Here is a 10,647-nt window from a genome sequence, read left to right as displayed (position 1 = left end):
CTGGCTAGTGCAAAAATCCCAGCTACAAAAACGCATTGTTCTACACTTTGAACTTACTGTAAACGAGTTAATCCTTAGCTGTCTCCTTGTGGCATTTCAAACTAAATAGTCCCAAACATGAGAACGTGAAATTACAACAGGGCAAAGATCATTTGACAGAACAGGCCGGCATTATTATTTATTTGAAGAAGGACGTGATTTTTGTACGGTGGCTTTTCATAGCACCGAACAGGATAAAGGTTTCCGCAGTGACCACGCACAAAATGGCCTTTTCTACTTCTGCAGTTTTGGACGTCGGGAGGTTTTTCTTCATTACAGCTGATATCACGTGCAGCTCTTGCAGTTCCACTTTCCAGCACTGAAATGATGCGTGACCAACCAAAGTTTGTATTTAGTTCGTTATAGCCGATAATTGGCTATATCAGTGTTCATTATAATGAGGTTTAACTGTAAAAATGATTGGACTAGCTCTAGCTCAGCCCAAACGGAATTCCAAACCGCTACCCCATGCCCGCTTCACAACATGCAGCAACAGCAGTTTTTCTTGATATTCACTCAAACTGCCAAAATGCGTCTCCTCACTGACTAGCCAGAGTCCCTGTTAATTATTAATCATTGTTATTATTGATGATTGGACTAACTCTGGCTTAATTCGGGTGGAACTCCAAGCTGCTACCCTAAGCCCATTTCACAATACAAAGCAAGGGCTGTCTGCCATGATTTTACCCAACTGGCCAAACCGCTTCCATTCACTGACTAGCCTGAGCCACTTTTATTAATAAAAACAGATGATTGGACGTAACTCTTGCGATGGCTACGTTAGCCTTAGCTTCAGTGAGCTATAGCGGTTTGGCCAGTTGTGTAAAAATCAAGACCGACTGCTCTCACTATGTGAATTGTAAAGCGGGCATTAAGTATAGCTATTACAAAATGCTATCCACGGGCATGCACACACTAAAGGAAAACTTATGAAGATTCGAATCCATCCGAGTTCAACCTAGTGCTCCAAACTACCTTTAAAAAATTTTGCGTGCAGCTTTCCCGCTCATGGCAGTCCTTTCAACAGTGATTACTCTGTAGTTATTTAGCAAAATGTTAAATTTTTTGTGCAGCTAATATTGGGGGGTGGAGGGGGGGGAACTTGCTTTGTGCACAGTTTCAAGTCTCGCACGTTGCGCGACTAAGTTCCTGAGCCATGGAAACTACCCCATAGAAATGCATGGGGAGTAAGGTTTGACAGCGAATTACACAAAAAATATTCAGAATCCTTCAAAATTATTTTACTGTTTTCATCTTCACGTTGACTTTTTGCTTTATGCCAGATATCACTTTCTTGAAGTGGTTTTGCTAGGTTCCTGAGAGGTCGGAATTTTGAGCGAGAAGTCTGGGTATGTCTGACGTATCCTTAAGAAATTTTGCGGGCATGTCTGCTGTACCTTTAGAAAGTGTTTGATTTTCTGCCCCTTCCACCTACTGACACAACGATCAACTCGCCAGAGCTTTTCCGCTAGTTGACCTGCTCATTTTCTTCCATTAAATACTCTTATTGTTGCCCTGCATGCATGCACATTTTAAGTGAAAGATCGGTGTTTCTGACCCTGTTGCTTGGACAGCTTAAGTGGTTTAGCTGAACATTTTGCGTATGGGTGCTCATATTTTTTTCCCTTCACATATTTTCGTTTTCTTGTGTAAGGCATATATATAAATTCATTAGGCTGCTGTTCTTCGCCATGGTTGAATTTTCTTCACATGCAGGTTGTCCCTGTCGACGCTTGCTTCAGCGAAGGCACGAGGGCCATCGTTGTGGCTGGTTTTATGAAAAACAGCTAATTCGGCACCCTCAATTAATTCGTTCACAAGAAGCTACTGAGTGTTTTAAAAATATCTTTGAGGTGAGATTTTTCAGCAGAGATGGAATTTCGTCCTTGGGGCATTCCTTCCTCTCAACAGTGAATGCTGAAAAAGTGTGGCGTGCGTTATAAACGACTGGAGGGACCGCACAGTTGCTCAGAACAGGCTTCAGTTTCTCATTGCAGCATGGTGACCATCACTTTAGCTGGGACTTTAGAGATAAAGGGCAGCTATATATTTCTAGGGGCAAATATTAGACATATACAGGGTGATGTAAACTTTTATTGAAGCAATAGAGGAATGTGGTGTGGGAGAAGAAGCTATGGGCAACGAGTGACCATCTTAGTCTGATTGACTGTACGCTGCAGTTGCCCGAGTTCAGGGCCCTCTGATCTTTGAGCGGGTAATAGGAGATATTTTTTCAATTGGTACATTTATGTTAAGCAGCTATCTGCCTCTGACTGTGGCTGAACTGACACCAGATTCTTTAAAATAATCGTCGTCATTTTGAAGTGATGCGGTATTGGTGCACAAATGCATGTGTGCCTTGGTTGAAAGTCCCGCAGAGGAGTGGAAGATTGTAGAAATCGCACAGTACGTCTTGCTACTGTGCACGTCTACTCGACCTTAAAACGACAGGGAGAACAATGCACCCTCATTCTCCTGCTCCTCCACAGGATTCCCTAACCGAGGAAAACGTGCACATTAATGCCACATTGCATAAAAATTACAGCCATAATTTTAAAGAATTCAGGCCCTGATGTCTGGTGTTCCATTGCTGTGCCCCATAAACGTGAAAGCACTGCTTGACTTGGTAGGCTGAAATCCGGCATCGCAACAGAGAAATGGTGGGCAAAATGGATGACAGCCTGGTCACACACAATGCACCCATGATCTTTCACAGATCTCCAAATACTATATTGTACATAGGCTCGTACCGTCAGGCTTAATTGTTATAACCAATAATAAGAATAAGTGTAATTAATAAGCGGTTGTTTTTACCATACAACATGTAGCGAAGTTGATGGTGCCGTGACTTTATTGTTATGTCCAATGATGTTATGAGTGGGTTGGACTGTATATATAATGTTCCTGTGGATTGTTTTTATTGCTTCGAAATAATCTTTGGCTCCTACAACTCCCTTATTTTTTCTCTCCAAAACAGACTTATTGCTGATCCCAAACAGTCCAAAATGACTGGGGCCAACCACATCACTTCCAGTGGGTTCCAGTTGCTTTGAGGCCTCTGGGCAGCTTGGAAGGTACCCCAGAGCTTGCGACGTGTGGGTAAACCTCCGAGCCAATGCGCGATCCAGCTCATCCCTGCCTGCCAGCCAGTTGGCATGGTATCTGCAGGCAGCGTGGCGTGCTGGTAGGCCATCCATTCAGCTATGGGACTTCGAGCACTTTTTCCTACTTTCCACACTGCCGCCTTCAGCTGCAGTAGCCTCTGCTCCAGCTTGACATTGGTGACGTGGCACAGTGGACCAGATCCTGGAACAGCTCTACCCCCTTCACCAGCTCCACCATGGCAAGGCACTTGAGGACTGGACCCCGTAGGCGACATGGTGCTGTGTGGAACGCAGGGCTGGCTTCCTGAGTGGTGTAATGTTCAGTGGTTAATAAAGTTCTCATAAACGCGAAGTCTCTGCTGCAGAAACTGACGACACTGTGGATGAATTCTGAGGCGCTGCTCTGTAACCAACATGGGCTGGGCCTCATGTAATTTGCCCACAGTGAGGCAGCACATGTGACCTAACCCTTGTAGCTATCTTGCAGCTGTCACTAGAAGCAGTTATAAGGAATAACTTTTAAAGAAGTCATGAAAGTTAATCGCGAGCCTCACTCGTTGCGGCCAATGCTGTGCCCGGCACCAAAGGTGATTTTACGCTCAGTAATCAGTTCTAGCACCAAGGGCCCTTCAGAACTTTGGAAAAAAACCTATTTGGCAAATGTAACAAAAATGGTGTCTACCATGAGGAATGATGGTGTGATTGATTGTCTCTAGAAAAAAAAAGCTTTTTTGCAATACTTCGGGCAGCAACGGCTGCTTAACACCTCGAATTTGTCTCCGAGAGTGAGTCCGACTTTCTCTGTGACTGCACAATGGCTTCAGACAATGACAAGAACGACAATGATCATGAAGATGCACTGGGTAATGCTTGTGAGTAACTATGCATAAGTAATGCAAACCTACTGCTCCCTTTTTGTTTGGTGTCCGGCAGGCATTGAGGCAGAGCTGCCCTTCATAGCAGTTTTTTCTTCACAGTTTTTAAGTTAATTCCAAGCTGAAACCCATCTTTTCAAATCATAATGCAAAAAAAAATTACGATTAGAGAAAATTTTGAGAATTGAATGTTTGTTTTTTCAGAAACAATGTGGAGGTGCAAGGTGCAAACTTGGGAATGGGGAATAAAGTAATTGGGCTCTATACCTAAAAGCATGTAACGATAGAAGGTGAAGCCTTCTGAGATTTGGGTGCACCCAGGGGAACATAAGGCTTGGAAGAGTTCGGGCGATGCAGTTGTCCCTAGTTTACAAGGTAGTGACGGCGCAGTACAGCTGGTCAACGTCGTCAAGGAAGAATCATGAATATGAAGTTTGAACAAGGGCCAAATCTTCACTGGTTTGATAGACGCGTGGTAGTTGGGTCAACCGCTAATGACAGATCTGGCTGGTGGTACCCTATGCCACTGCCCTTCATGGTGTCGCCTAGAAGACACATAGAAGGTTGTGCGACCGGCAGCATCACGTACAACACTGGGGCCTAACGTCGTAACTACACTGGATTTGTTGCAGTACTTCCTGCCTCACCATCTCATCACAAATGTGTATGTAGCACAAAAAATGCGCTTTAGTGCAGTATTGCATCAAAATTCTGCGCCAGGCACTTGCAATACATGCAAATTAGGTAAGAACACTAGAGAAACCAAACTTAACTGTGTGCCTGCCCCTCTCAATTTCAAACATTTAAACAAAGATCGAAAAATAAAATGCACGCCGCGAACCTGTTTGCTCTCTGCTGCTAAAGACAATAATACAATTTATTGTCCGTGTAGTTAATAATGGTTACACTAATATGTGTGCACTTCCGCTCCCCCTTGCTGGTTTACAAGTTCCCCTGTCCCTCTGTAGATATCCACAAATCTAATGGTCCTGTGCATAAAGTATTACCTGTGCATAAATACATTAGCTCCAGTTGGTTCTACCATATTTAACGCAATGAGATGACAGCGGTGCTTCCTTGGCGAAAACAACCTGCCAAATTCTAACCTCTATTACTAAAAATATTTCCTATCAACACAATACATATTTGGATTCAGCAAGCTGACACCAAAACGACAAAATTTTGATACATCTTTCACATTCCAAAGTTTCTTCCATTTAATCCTACCTAACTGTGGCTTTAAAACGTGGAGAAGTTCATGTTCTGCAAAAATTTCCGCCCCGCATTTCGTGTCTCTAAAAGATATGGTAAACAAAACACTCAAGAGAATGCAAAATCAATATGTACCACTTCTTTTCCTCACCACAGTATCTTGCACGTGCCTGCTTTGCCCACATAAAGTATCAAGCGCTCCATTTTTAGAATAGAAATATGCATATTTGAATGAGCAGCACAACCGCTGAACACGATGGTTCTCCGAGAACTGTTCATCGGTCGCATATGATAGAGCCCAGAAAAACTACAGGCGTAGAGATTTTCCCGGTGGAGCAACATCAGAATGCCTACCGGAATTACAAAATAGAAAAATTAAACGGCGGAGATAAGTCAGCTTCAACACTGAAACGCAATTCAAGCATTGTTCCCCCATCTGGAGCCCCCACCAGATTGACCTACAAAAGCGGCTGGAGTCCGTTCAACGGAAAGCGTCGAAGACGGCGCTACATGTCAAGGACCGGGCAACCAAACTTCCCTACTAGAGGCGGTTGCAGACCCTGAGGTGGTCTCGACTTGACGGACGCAGAATATATTCTCCAGGCGGGTACTCCTGTACAATTTTCTGCACGGCGACTGTCCCATCCCGGAGGGTTACCTGCGCCGTTCAAGACGGGACCCACTGAGACTCGAGCAGCGCCTCGCACGCACCACTAGTGCCTCCGACTCCCTCTTCATCCAAGCCCCTGAGCTATGGAACTCCTTGCCAGTCGACGCTAGGAGGGCCCAAAGTGTCGGGGAATTCAAAGACTTGGTGCGGTACAGAGATGTGTGACCACTTCCACTCCCCTTACCCGTATATACTACTGTACTACTGTATATATAACTATAACTTCCCTCATCTGTATATATATTATCATAACCGTTTTCACATGTCCTTCATATTGTTAACGTACAGCTGAGGAGGCGGCCAGCACTCTGGTGTACGGGCTCCTGCCTTTTGGCTGTCTCTGGCTCTCAGCTGTATGGAAGTTATGCCAATAAACTTTTACTCCTTTACTCCTTTACTCCATTCAACCAAGAACAACTCGACGTGTGGCCCCGCGGATCCAACATGTTTACCAACAGGTTTATCAAATTTATTGCTGCAACTAACAAACTATTGAGCTACTTACTAACACAGATTAGCCAACAGCTATGCGGGCAGCTTGACAATTCTAAGCTTGAGGTATGCCAACAGAGACCAGAGGGACAGCGCAAGCCGCGCTGGTCGCAAAGCGGGCGAAGGCTCAAGGCGTCAAGGCGCTCAAAGGCGTGCGAACAATTTTTATTTTTGTTGGCATGCGGCGGGCGAACTAAAAATAAAAATTGTTCCCACCGGGCGTGCGAATAGGGACACCCGCCTCCGGTCTCTTTTTTTTGCCTGCTCCGAGCAGCTCTGAGCAGTTCCAAGCAGCCCAAAGCTACTCCCGCCATAGATGTTCTATGGGCAAATACGGAGCTGCTTGGAGCTGCTCGGAGCTGCTTTGAGCAGGCAAAAAAAAAGAGACCAACTACTGACTCTAGAGGAAAAGCTACGCGGCCCCCGGGTGTAGCACGGTTTTGCCCGGCCAGCCCGTGCATTGAAACCGTGCTACACCCGGGCGCTGACATGATGCCACCCTCACAGCGTTGCCCGCTACCTTTTTGCCTACTAGAGTTGGCGGCAGTAGTCGGTATTCACCTAGTAACCAACGCATTCCATCATGGCAGCCACCGTTGCTGTGAGTGCGCCGTGAAAACTTTGCTGTCAGAAACGTTGTGTGAAGTTTTAAGTGCGAATGCACTTTATAAGCGACCCTGAATTCCGTTGACCGCCGTCCGTCCACATAGCAACAGCTGCGGGTGCGCGCGCTCCTCGTCTTCCTTGGCAACGGGGGGAGATGGGCGCGCGCTGCCTGGCCGCTGACATGGCACATACCCACGTGGGGGATTGGCCAGGAATCTCCTCGTCTTCCTTGGCAACGGGGGGAGATGGGCGCGCGCTGCCTGGCCGCTGACATGGCACATACCCACGTGGGGGATTGGCCAGGAATCGGGCGTGAGAAGGGCTAATGCACCCGCTTAAAGGAGTACTGACACGAAATTTCAAAGCTGAGATCCGCTCTAGCAATCAAGTACAACGACAACACAAATAGGTGTCTGTGCATGGCACATACCCACGTGGGGGATTGGCCAGGAATCGGGCGTGAGAAGGGCTAATGCACCCGCTTAAAGGAGTACTGACACAAAATTTCAAAGCTGAGATCCGCTCTAGCAATCAAGTACAACGACAACACAAATAGGTGTCTGTGAATAAATGCATCTTTCTTTCTTTGTAGTTGTGTGTGTGTGCGTGATCTCTCTTTCGCGAACATTACCGAACCGCGCAAATTCAACTCCTGCATTCGCACTTTCACATTCTTCCCCTCGGGGAAATGCGGGGAAATTTTTTCCTGTGGTAGGTAGCGAACTTTTGTGTCATTCTGCCGCGTTAGATGCAGTTTTGCATTCTCCGCAACTGAGAAGGGTAGCGCGTAGATTAGCGGGTACTTCGTACGCTCCGAGAGGTAGGTTTTGCAAGTGCGTCGGGGGAGTTTGGTCGTCGCTTCGGAGTTGAGCGGACGTGTTTTTTCGTGCTCCTGTGCTTCGGAGGGGCTTCATTTCGGCGGCCCGTTGGAAGCGCGGGCCGTTGGACGTCGCCCGGCTTTCGCTCTGATGGTGTGGGCGGTCGAGTGCCAGCTTTCATGCCCCCTCTCCCAGAATAAAGAAAGAGGAAAATTGTGTGAGTAACTAACTATTTCCAGCAAAGATATGGCAGGTTTAAAGCCAATAAACAGACAGGGTTAAAAGCCAAAAAACCTTTTTGAAGAAAAAACGATTTCATGATAAAAAACCTAAGCACTGGAGAAGAGGAGAAGAACGAAATAAACAAATACAAGCAGAGGCAGCATAAAAGAGCAAAAAATGAACAAAGCAAATGCAATTCTACGAGGCAGTTAGTCACGAAAGCTTCCACGAAGGAGCAGACACTTCAGGAGAAATTTTAAAAAATTAGAAATTATGTACCCTATTTACATTATGTACACAGAAAATCAGACAGATTTCAGTGGTTCTAGACAAGATGGAGCTGAAGTAGCCAAATCAGTTCTTGTCTTGAAGAAGCAGATTGCAGTGATTAAGAGGAGAAAAACAGTCACAGGGGCTGTAGGGGTGTTACCAGCGTGCAGCATCCTTCGTTTGCCCATTTTGTCGTTTTGCCTGCTTCTTTTATGCCTATCTTTTTTTCGCCCATGGTGCTGTCTTTGTACTGGCCATTTCCACGACATGTTTTTTTTTCTCCCGAATTTTTTATCCTTTATTTTATGCCAGTCCTTTCCTTCCCTTTCAAGTTTCCTGTTCCCATTTCCACATGTAGCACAGCCAGCTGGACAGTTCTTCTTCTTTCCTTGGTTAACCTCCCTAGCTTTCTTCTACAGTTTCTTCCTTTCTTTGAAGTCGCACATTAGGTCATCTTAGCCTTGCTCTTACCATCACAAACTTCCCTAGAGGTCTGGGGGTATTACTGGTGGTGAAATAAAATTTGTTGGATAAGAATTGCTTGTACATATGACCCTCTTGCTTTTTCTGTGTTTATTTTTGCTTATGATACACGGACTGATGGCATTGCGATGGCCCATTATTTTTGATGAAAATAAGAATGCTCATGACCACAATCTGAATGAGCATTAGCCAGAACTTTCATAATCAGCTACAGCATTACTGGAACCCAGCTTCGGTAATGCAACTTCGTCATCATCCTTGTTGCTGTGAGCACGCTGGAATGGAAGCGTGGAAATTCTACAAGGTCTGGTGGGGCACCTTTGTGGCCACCGGTTTGATGTTGGCATAAATGAGAAGGCTGTGCTACACATATCGAATTCCTTCGTTCTATCGCATATCGCATTCTTTCCTTTTATCTAGTGTATACAGCTGAAGAACGTCTCCAGATGGCCCTGGCTGAACCGATACGTGCAGATGTAACTGTCGCAAATAATAAAATTGAGAGTTCAATTTCGCAGGCATTTCAGGCAAAACCGCCTGCAGGTCCTGATAATTGGGCGTGAACAGAAGTGGCCCGTTTCTGTTCATTGGCGAAGACACCCAGGGAAGGACAGAATAATTTTTCTTAACGCCCCACCACACGGGTGCCCATCTCACATGAACGAAGTTTACTCCTCCCCCACCTCCTATGTGCAGGTATATACATGGGCCATATGAGAGCAGAGGTGCAAGTATACGTAATTAAACAACGTCGCTGATCCGCCGAATTTAAGAAATGTGTCATGCAAAGCATCAAATATATTCTCCAAAATTTCAGATTGCGTGTTTCAGCGATCGAAGGAGCATGCACCAATCGCACACACCCATTCAGAAGATTTCTGCACCTACATTCGGGATTACCTTTCGGCTTCGCCTTGTCCTCCTCTAGAAAACCACCTTATCGTGCAAATAAAGTTACCATTATTATTATTTGTTGGCGGTTGTTTTATCTCCGACAAGTAAAACACCGTACAGTGAAAGTATAACAGCACCCGTAAACAAGAGCCTAGTTATACGCTAGGCATGGTAAAGTGGTTCGTACATTTGTTTGTTTTTAATTTACGAATCATATACGATTAAAAGCAGCCGATCTGCCAAGATATGTTTCGCGTAACATGATATGACCGGCTGACGGCGAGTTCAAATCGGCAGCAGCCACTACGGACATGTAGAGAAGGTGTCCTTGAAGATAGGCGGCGGCGGCTTTATTCCGTATCGTCGGCAGTCTTCGCAAGCTTGTCTTCGCAAGCAACGAAGTGACACAGCAGACACTAAGGCGTGTTAGAGTGAACCTTTGTAAATTAGCCCCACGCGACTGACGCTCCTCACAATATACCGAAACTGAATTTGGCGCCTCATCCCGACGTCTTCTTTCTGCTTATAATTTCATTTATTTTTGTTCGTCAAGCATGAATACTTCAAGAAAACTAATCAAAAGCATACAAACTCGTAAAGAAACTCAGGTATTGCCATAAAAGTTGCCTAATTTTAGCTTAGGGCCTAAATTTGTGCCTCATTTTCAAGAAAAATTGTTAGCCATATCTTCAACTACTGATCTGGCAACTACAGCGTGGCATCATGGCAGCATCCGTGGTTTAGACACATTTTTGAGCCAGCTTTACCCGCCTGCCCGCGTCCGCCGCGCTATTAATCTATTTATCCCAGTATATCTCTATGTATCCCGGCCGTGGCCGACGCTAGAGGCATTTTTTTTAACCTGCAGCGGTGCAGGTCAGTGCAGTGCAGTGCGGACCAGTGCAGTAAGGTCATGACGTCATGCTTCACTCGGCGTTTATCCAATCAAACGAGACGAACCG

This window comes from Haemaphysalis longicornis, unplaced genomic scaffold (genome assembly GCF_048455015.1).
Source record: "Haemaphysalis longicornis isolate Haplotype H1 unplaced genomic scaffold, Haemaphysalis longicornis Haplotype H1 scaffold_8, whole genome shotgun sequence".
Taxonomy (NCBI): domain Eukaryota; kingdom Metazoa; phylum Arthropoda; class Arachnida; order Ixodida; family Ixodidae; genus Haemaphysalis; species Haemaphysalis longicornis.
The sequence above is the reverse complement of the archived record's forward strand: the minus strand, read 5'-3'. Positions refer to the sequence as shown.